Genomic DNA, 8,799 nt, shown 5'->3' on the forward strand with positions numbered 1-8,799 from the left:
ATTCATTTATTCGCAGTAGTGAAGATGAGATTTATGAGCAAGCTTATGGTAAACAGATTTTGTGTAGCTGCATTGAGGAAATTTTCTTGTTTACCTATAAACACTGTGAGTAATTTCAGAGATTCATGTGAGGCAATGGTTCTTGGTCTTTAATGCTGAGTTTTTATAAAAGTTGTACTTCGAGATGGTATTACTATAGTTCTTCTTTGAAGGTGTTTGATTTGTTTAGCTACTCGAGTTTCATTCTTTATATGTTGAATAAGGTGTTTGAAGTTGTGAACTTTAGCATGGATTTTGAGGGGTGATTGTTGCTTGTATATGTATTGAGTTATTGATTGCTTGAGGACAAGCAAAAGCTTAAGTGTGGGGTGATTTGATGTGCATTGTTTTATACATGATTATATGCCCAATTACTTCCATTTTTGTGCATAGTTATCTTATTTTATGCCAGAATCACCTTTGTTTTGGTTCCTTTCATGTTTTAGGTGATTATCGATGGACATTATCAGTAGTCGAGGGAAATACGTGCAAAAACGGACTCAAATTTGTCAAAATTGATTAAGGGCTATCATTTCAAGGTTGAGCACGACTTGAACTCTAACCGTGCTAAACCATCAACACTTGACCCTCAAGAGTGTCATGTTGGCACGGTTTTCGAGGCCACCACGGCCTCCATCATGGCCCGTGGTGGCTCAAGACCAGGAAGGGCAACCTAATTTGTGAGACTCTAGGTCCAAAGGCGCTTAGACTCGCCTGCGCCGATCAACACGTGCTTGACCACGGGCGTGCTGAAACATTTATATAGGCAAATGCGAATTATTTTGCTAGGGTTCGATTTTCTGACTAGATTTCTTACATACATGCACGAGCCATACTTTTCCAGACTTCAATATTCGAATTTGGGAGACTATTCGCCTATTTAAGGAAGGATTACATTGGTTTAAACATCACGTCAAAGATCAAGAGTGGATTTGGAGGCATTCAAGAGGCAATTTAGGGTTCATCATTCAGATTTTGGGATTTAGGGCTTTTCATCCGACTTCAAGAAGAAGGGTGTACATGCTCTCAAATTGCTTTTCTGTATTTGTTCCTTACTTTGTGTTGCTTATTAGCATGAGTAGCTAGAATTGTTAAACCTATTGGGGTTCCTATGTTGTTGGATTGCATTTAATGTTTATGAGACTTTGATTATCAATGCTTGTTTCTTCTTGCTTTCATTATTAATGAGAAATCACATTATTTATGAGACGTTGTGAGTTGTGGTGTTTAGATTGCTTTATGTAATTGAGAAGTTCATTTAGCAATTAGAAATTTGAATAGCAAGAACTGGTTAATGATCACTTAGAGATAAGGGTAATTGACTAGCCGGATTAAGAATTAACAACTCTTAATAGTGGTGGATTTAATCTTAAGGCTAACCTAAAATCAATCATTTGGAATAGATTCCATCGTTTAGGTTCTTAGGTTTAGGAATTCGATATTCTCGAGAGGGAAATCGAATTCAATTTAGAATCCACTCACGGGTAATTGCAATTAGTAATCAATATAATCTCTACCTTCACTAAAATCTAAGTAACTTAGGTCCCCTTGGGTTTGCTTTTTCCTTTGATTGTTTCACGAAATCCTTTCAAACTATCTAACATTTAGTTAATGACTTAGCTTGCACATAATCATAGAATAGCAACTTCATCGATTTATTAAGCTTAGATAACATAAGATGCTACAGTAGTTCTAGGATCACCCTTTTCCGAGAATATGACCTTGATACTCGCCATTAGTGCTAGTCTGCATCAATAGGTTTACTTCCTTAGATTGTAGCTACATAGAAAGCTTATTAAATCCATGCATGTAAGGAAGAACTCATGTTGTTTTTAATTAATCCAAGCATAATACTATCCAGAATTCGAGCGCTCTCATGTCTAAAATGCATATAATGAAGTAATTTGTATCATAGTATTTTTAGGTAGGCCCACGAAAATTTACCCTTGTTTTTATTAAGTTGGCTCATAAAATTTATGACTATGAGAGTTGTTGCCCAATCAACTCCTTTGTCGTTCTTGAATTGACTTTAGTTTATCTATCTTTCTGTATTTATTTATTCATATTTAGCATCTAGTTTCTTCTTCTTATGGAATGAAGGCTTTCGCACTATAAAAACCACATGCAACTGAATACTTGAGGCTAATGAGCATATTATTTCAGTTTTCTACCTTGTCGGTTATCAAGTTATAGGTTCTTTGAAGAACTTTTTGGACTTAATCAACATTCGCTCTAGCGAGCATATTCTCACGTCCATCCTTTCTCTTGTGTTCTTTGTTTACCTTTGTGTTTAAATCAATTCCGTTTGATCCTTATGATTAGCCATATGGAAGAGAATAAAGAAGTTTTGATTGCTTTCCTTATTGAATATGAAATCCTACCGATATTCTCATTTTTTTTGTTTATCTTATGTCTCTTTTCTAATATCTATCTAGTATGATGGTTTGGTTTTATTTGGAAGCATAAACATGAGTGTGGAATGAAAGCGTATGGAAGCAGCAATCATAGGCACCTATTTAATGGTTCGACGAAAGCGAAGAAAGAAAATTAGCTGATCATGTATTGATATCATTCTTCAAATGATCACGAATGAATCTTTTGGACGAAAGAGGGAACGATCAGAATCAAGGCACGCCCAAATTGATACGAACATGGCTAACTTATGCCTAAACCGTATTTAATGTTGATGTCTTCACCAAGGATCATTCACCTAATCAAGCAAAGGAACTCTAACTCCTAACAGGACCCTTAAATAACTTATACCTAAGAACCTTAATTATAAAGAATTAAAAGTTGTTTAATATAAATAAGTTTAGGTTAAACTAAGTTTGTAAAATATCAAGCCTTCACTTGATAAATTCACCAAGTTCATAAAGAACAAAAGAAGAGAATTGACTCCAAAGTAAATTAGAGAAAGAAATGGTTGACACTGAAAATGCCAAGCGTGTTATTGAACCACCCAAGAATGGTAAAGATAGCGGTAATCAAGCAAGTGAGCAACCTAAACTAAAGAAAGGTAGTTTATTGTAAGAAGTGAGATTAGGCATTCATTACATACTGATCGGATAGTTTTTTTGGTTACTTGAAAAGATGTATATTTGAACACTGCTGACCTTGATCTTTCCTTACCGAGTATGTTTACTAACCTATTATAGGAGTTAGATGATGTTCTTCCTGAAAAAATGCCAATCGATTTACCACCAGAAAAGGGTATAGAACATCAAATCGACTTCGTGCCCAGGGTTGCCATACCAAATAGGCTAGCCTATCGACGCAATCCCAAGGAAAAAAGAGGAGCTTCAGTGGTAAGTGGATGAGCTAATGGCAAAGGGTAAATGCGTGAGAGCTTAAGTCCTTGTGCGGTTCTAGTGATTTTGGTTCCAAAAAAGATGGCATGTGGAGAATGTGTGTAGACTGCGTGCAATTAACAAAATAACGATAAATAATTGTCATCCTATCCCTAGGTTAGATGATATGCTTGATAAGCTGCATGGTGCATGTCTTTTTACTAAGATAGATTTGCGAAGTGGGTACTATTAGATTCGCATGAAAACTGGGGATGAGTGGAAAACAGCTTTCAAGACCAAATATGGTCTATATGTGTGGTTAGTTATTCCATTTACGTTAACAAATGCACCTAATACATTCATGAGATTAATGAACCATGTATTGCATGAACTTCTTGGTAAACTTGTAGTTGTATATTTTGATGACATCTTGATTGATTCTAAGAATCTTGATAATCATGTTTTTCATGTTAGATGTGTCTTAGAAGTTCTTAGGAAGGAGAGGTTGTTTGCCAATCTTAAAAAGTATAGTTTTTGTTTAGATCGAGTCATTTTTCTTGGCTTTGTAGTTAGTTCTAATGATTTAAAGGTTGCTAAAAAAAAGGTTAAAGCCCTCAAAGAATGATCGACACGTCAGAATATTAGCCAAGTTAGATGTTTCCATGGTTTGGCTAGCTTTTATAGGCGGTTCATTAGGGACTTTAGTAGTTAGACGCACCATTAAATTAGATAATGAGAAAGAATGTTGGGTTTCATTAGGATGACGCACAAGAACATGCATTTAATTTACTTAAAGATAAATTGTGTAATGCACCTTTATTGGTTTTACCTAACTTTGATAAGACCTTTGAGATTGAATTTGATGCTATTGGCAATGGATTTGGGGCTATTTTAATGCAAGAGGGAAGGCCCATATGTTACTTTAGTGAGAAATTGAATGGGGCAGCATTGGGATACCCAACATATGATAAGGAGCTATATGCATTGATTCGTGCATTGCAAACTTGGCAACATTATTTGTTGCTTAATGAGTTTCTAATACACATAGATCATGAGTCTTTGAAGTATTTCAAAGGGCGAGATAAGCTGAATCGAAGGAATGCAAAGTGGATGGAATTCATTGAGACCTTTCTATACTCTTGATGATGCTTTGAAGTGTACTCTTGATGATGCAATGTGGTTGTTGGTGCTTTATCTCGAAGTTATGCACTTCTTAATACTCTTGATTCTAAGTTATTGGGATTTGAGTATATAAAATAATTATTTTTGATGATTTAGATTTCGGCAAAAGTGTATGGTGTGTGTAATAATGGAGCTGCCTTTTATGATTTCTATGTGTTTGAAAGGTTTTTGTTTAACAAAAACTCATTGTGTGTGCCAAATTGCTCTTTACGTGTGGTATTGATTAAGGAGGCACATGGTGGTGGATTAATGGGTCACTTTCAGATAAGTAAGACCTATGATATTATTTTGGAGCATTTGTTTTGGCCTGGCATGAAATGAGATGTACAAAGGGTTTGTAATAAATGTGTTGTTTGCATACAGGCTAAATCCAAATTGATATTCCTTGGGTTATATGCACCTTTACCTGTTCTTGATATGCCTTGGAGTGATTTGTCTATGGATTTTATACTTGGTTTGCCTAGAATTAGGAAGGGTAGAGGTAGCATATTTGTTATTGTGGATAGATTTAGTAAGATGGCTCATTTCATTCCTTATTATAAAATAAATGATGCATGTCATATTGTTGAATTATCTTTTAAGGAAGTTGTGTGTTTGCATGGTGTACCTAAGACCATTGTTAGTGATAGGCATGTGAAATTTTTGAGTCATTTTTAGCATGGCGTTGTGGGCTAAATTAGGCACTAACTTACTCTTTTCTACTACATGCCATCTATAAACAGACTGAGGTAGTTAATAGAACCTTGGTGCAATTGCTTCGTGCTTTAATTTCTAGGAATTTTAAGTCTTAGGAAGATTTATTGCCATATGTGGAATTTGCTTATAATAGGGTTGTTCATAGCATTACACATACTTCACCATTTGAGATAGTGTGTTGCTTTAATCTTTTATCTCCAATTAATTTGATTCCTTTGCCTATTAATAAGCTTATTAGTATTGAAGGTGTTTCCAAGGCAGATTTATTGAAGAAGATGAACAAACAAGTGAAAGATAGGATTGAGAAGCAAAACGAAATGATAGCCAAAAGGATAAGCAAAGGAAGACAGAAAGTTATGTTCAAGCCTAGTGATTGGGTTCAGATCTATTTTTGAAAGGAAAGGTTTCCAAACCAAAGAAAGTCAAAATTGAGTCCAAGGGGTGCTAGTCCATTTCAGGTTCTTGAGAAGATCAATTAAAATGCATACAAGATAGACTTACAAGATGAGTATAATGTAAGTGGTACTTTTAATGTTGTTGATCTAACTCCTTTTTTATATAGATGATGAGCTGAGTCATGGAAGAATCATTCAAAAGAAGGAGGGAATGATATAGATGGGCTAGCACAACAAAAGCTTGAAGATGATGGCTTGATGAGGAGAACGCAAGGAAAACTAAGGATGCTAAAGATGCTAAAGATGGGCTAAGCTTGCCACAAGGCCCAATAACTAGGTCCAGAGCCAAAAAGTTGCAACAAGCCTTAAATTATTATATACAATATTGGGCTAGCAAAGAGAGTTCATATAAAGGCCCAAGATCTATAACTATTAAGGAGTATCAAGATTAGGCCTTATTCAATCTATTAGAGGTGCAAGCCCATAAGAACCAATTAAGGCTGAAATATGCTTGTCAACCTTAGTTTATTTTTATTAAGTTTATTTAAGGCAAAATAGTCTTTCTTCTATTAGTTGTCTTCTAGGGTTTGTTTCCAGTCTATTTAACTTGAACCAAGCCGTATGTTACATTAAGTTTTGATTATTAATGATATTTCATTGTTCTAGCAACCTTTGCTTGAATTCTTGTATTCTTTTTTAATGCATTTAACACTTATCAAAGATTTTATCTATCTTTATGGCGTGCTAGGATTAAGGTTTAAAGGACTTAGTCTTCTTTAGGTTCTTATTCTTTTTACAACTTTATAATCTAACCTAGAGTGATCCTATGATTTAATTCAATTTGTTAGCGGGTTTCTAGGTTAGTGATATACGGGTTCATAACAATTAGAGTTTGTATATTCTATTCCTAAAGGTTCTTAACAGTTTGCTAATGCAGGTCTTCATAAGTCCACAAAGTTCTTGAAAGAACCCATAACTTTATTACCCATAAGGTAGAAAATTAAAATAATATACTCATTAGCCTTATGTATTCGGATGCATGTAGTTTTTATAAGGTGAAAGCCCTATTTCCATAACAAGAAGAAACTAGAAGCTAAATTATAAATAAATAAAGAAAGATGAATAAAATAAAGTCAAATCAAGAACGAGAGAGGAATTGATTGGTCAACAACTCTCATGGTCCCAAATTTTATGAGCCAACTTAAAAAAATAAGGAAAAATTTGAGTGGGCATACCTAATAACACTCTGACCCAAATTACTTCATTATATGCGTCCCACACATCAAAATGCTCACATTCTCACTTGAATTACACTTAGATTTATTGAAAACAACATGATTTCTCCTTTATGCACATGGATTTACGTCTCGTCTTGCTTGATCATCAAGCTAAGCCCTAATACCACCGGTCAAGCTTTTCAATTGCATTACCATGATTTCTTACGCGAATTCTTGTGTCATCAGGAGTCCTCATGCATAGAGAAATAACGAATGATGGAGATCCCAATGGTGCAAATCCTGAATCAAAATACACCGAGTGTACCTCAATTCTCAGTATTCCCTCTTTCCTTTAAAATATTTGTCTGTGATCATTTGAAGAATGATATCAATACTCGATTAACTAATTTTCTTTCTTCGCATTTGTCCAAACCTTGGATCGATGCCTATGATTATCGCTTCCATGCGCTTTAACTCATAAATCATGTTTATGCTCGCCAAATAAAACTAAACCATCATATTCGATAGAAATTATAAAGAGACACAAAAAGATAAAAAAAATGAGAACATATGTAGAATTTTGGATCCAATAAAGAAACAAATTATGAATCATTTGTTCTCTTCTATACGGCTAAGTGTAAGGATCAAGTCGAATTAATTTAAACACAAGGGTAGACAGAAAACATAAAAGAAAGGAAGGACATTGATTTCTCGTAAAGTTCTTGAAAGAACACAACTTGATTTCTAAAATAATATTCTCATTAGCCTCAAGTAATCTGTTCCATAGGCTTTTCATGTTAATATGTCGGGGGTTCACAATTCAAAAAGGGTTCTCAAGCTTATTCATGGGGGACCACTCCTCTTTCTCAAGCTCCATATAGAATGGCTCCAGGTAAGTTGAAAGAGCTGAAGGTACAATTGCAAGAATTACTTGATAAAGGCTACATTAGGCCTAGAGTATCGCCTTGGGGAGCATCTGTTTTATTTGTTAATAGAAGGATGGTACTATGAGATTGTGTATTGATTATAGATAATTGAATAAGGTGACAGTTTGCAACAAATATCCATTACCATAGATTAACAATTTATTTGATTAACTACAGGGAGCTTAGGTATTTTCTGAGATTGATTTAAGATTCGGGTATCACCAATTGAATATAAAGGAAGCAAATGTTCCTAAAACAACATTTAGAACTCGATATAGCCATTATGATTTTTTAGTGATGCCGTTTGGGTTAACTAATGCTCTAGTTGCATTCATGGACTTGATGATTGGGGTATTCGAGCCTTATTTAGACAGTTTTGTAATTGTGTTTATAGATGACATTCTAAAGGCATGCTTAACTTCAGCTCCAGTGTCGACAATACCAATGACAAGGCAGGAATATGTTGTGTACAGTGATGCGTCCAAAAATGGTTTAGGTTGCGTATTGATGCAACAACGTAAGGTGATAGCATATTCCTCTCAGCAATTAAGACCACATGAGTTGAATTATCCTACACATGACCTTGAGTTAGCAGTAGTTGTTTTTGCTTTGAAGATTTGGAGGCATTATTTGTATGGCGAGAAGTGCTAGATTTTCACAAACCACAAGTGTTTGAAATACCTATTAAGCCAAAAGGAGTTGAATTTGAGGCAAAGGAGATGGGTTCAGTTATTAAACGATTATGATTGTACCATTAAGTATCACCTAGGTAAAGCTAATGTAGTAGCAGATGCACTTAGCAGGAAGTCCTCAAGTAACTTATCTTATATTCGTACTATTAGAATTCCATTGTTACTTGAGTTGATGGCAATAAATATAGAGCTAGCTTAAGGCGAGAATCGAGCATTGCTAGCCACTTTGAAGGTTCGACGAGTGCTAATTGATAGAATAAAAAAGGCACAGGGCCAAGATGAGCAATTGGTGAAAATCAAGGAACAAGTTCAACAAGGTAACCAGGTAGATTTTATGATCTCAGAGAATGATATTTTGCTTTATG

Source organism: Ricinus communis, chromosome 3, assembly GCF_019578655.1.
Source record: "Ricinus communis isolate WT05 ecotype wild-type chromosome 3, ASM1957865v1, whole genome shotgun sequence".
Classification (NCBI taxonomy): Eukaryota; Viridiplantae; Streptophyta; class Magnoliopsida; order Malpighiales; family Euphorbiaceae; genus Ricinus; species Ricinus communis.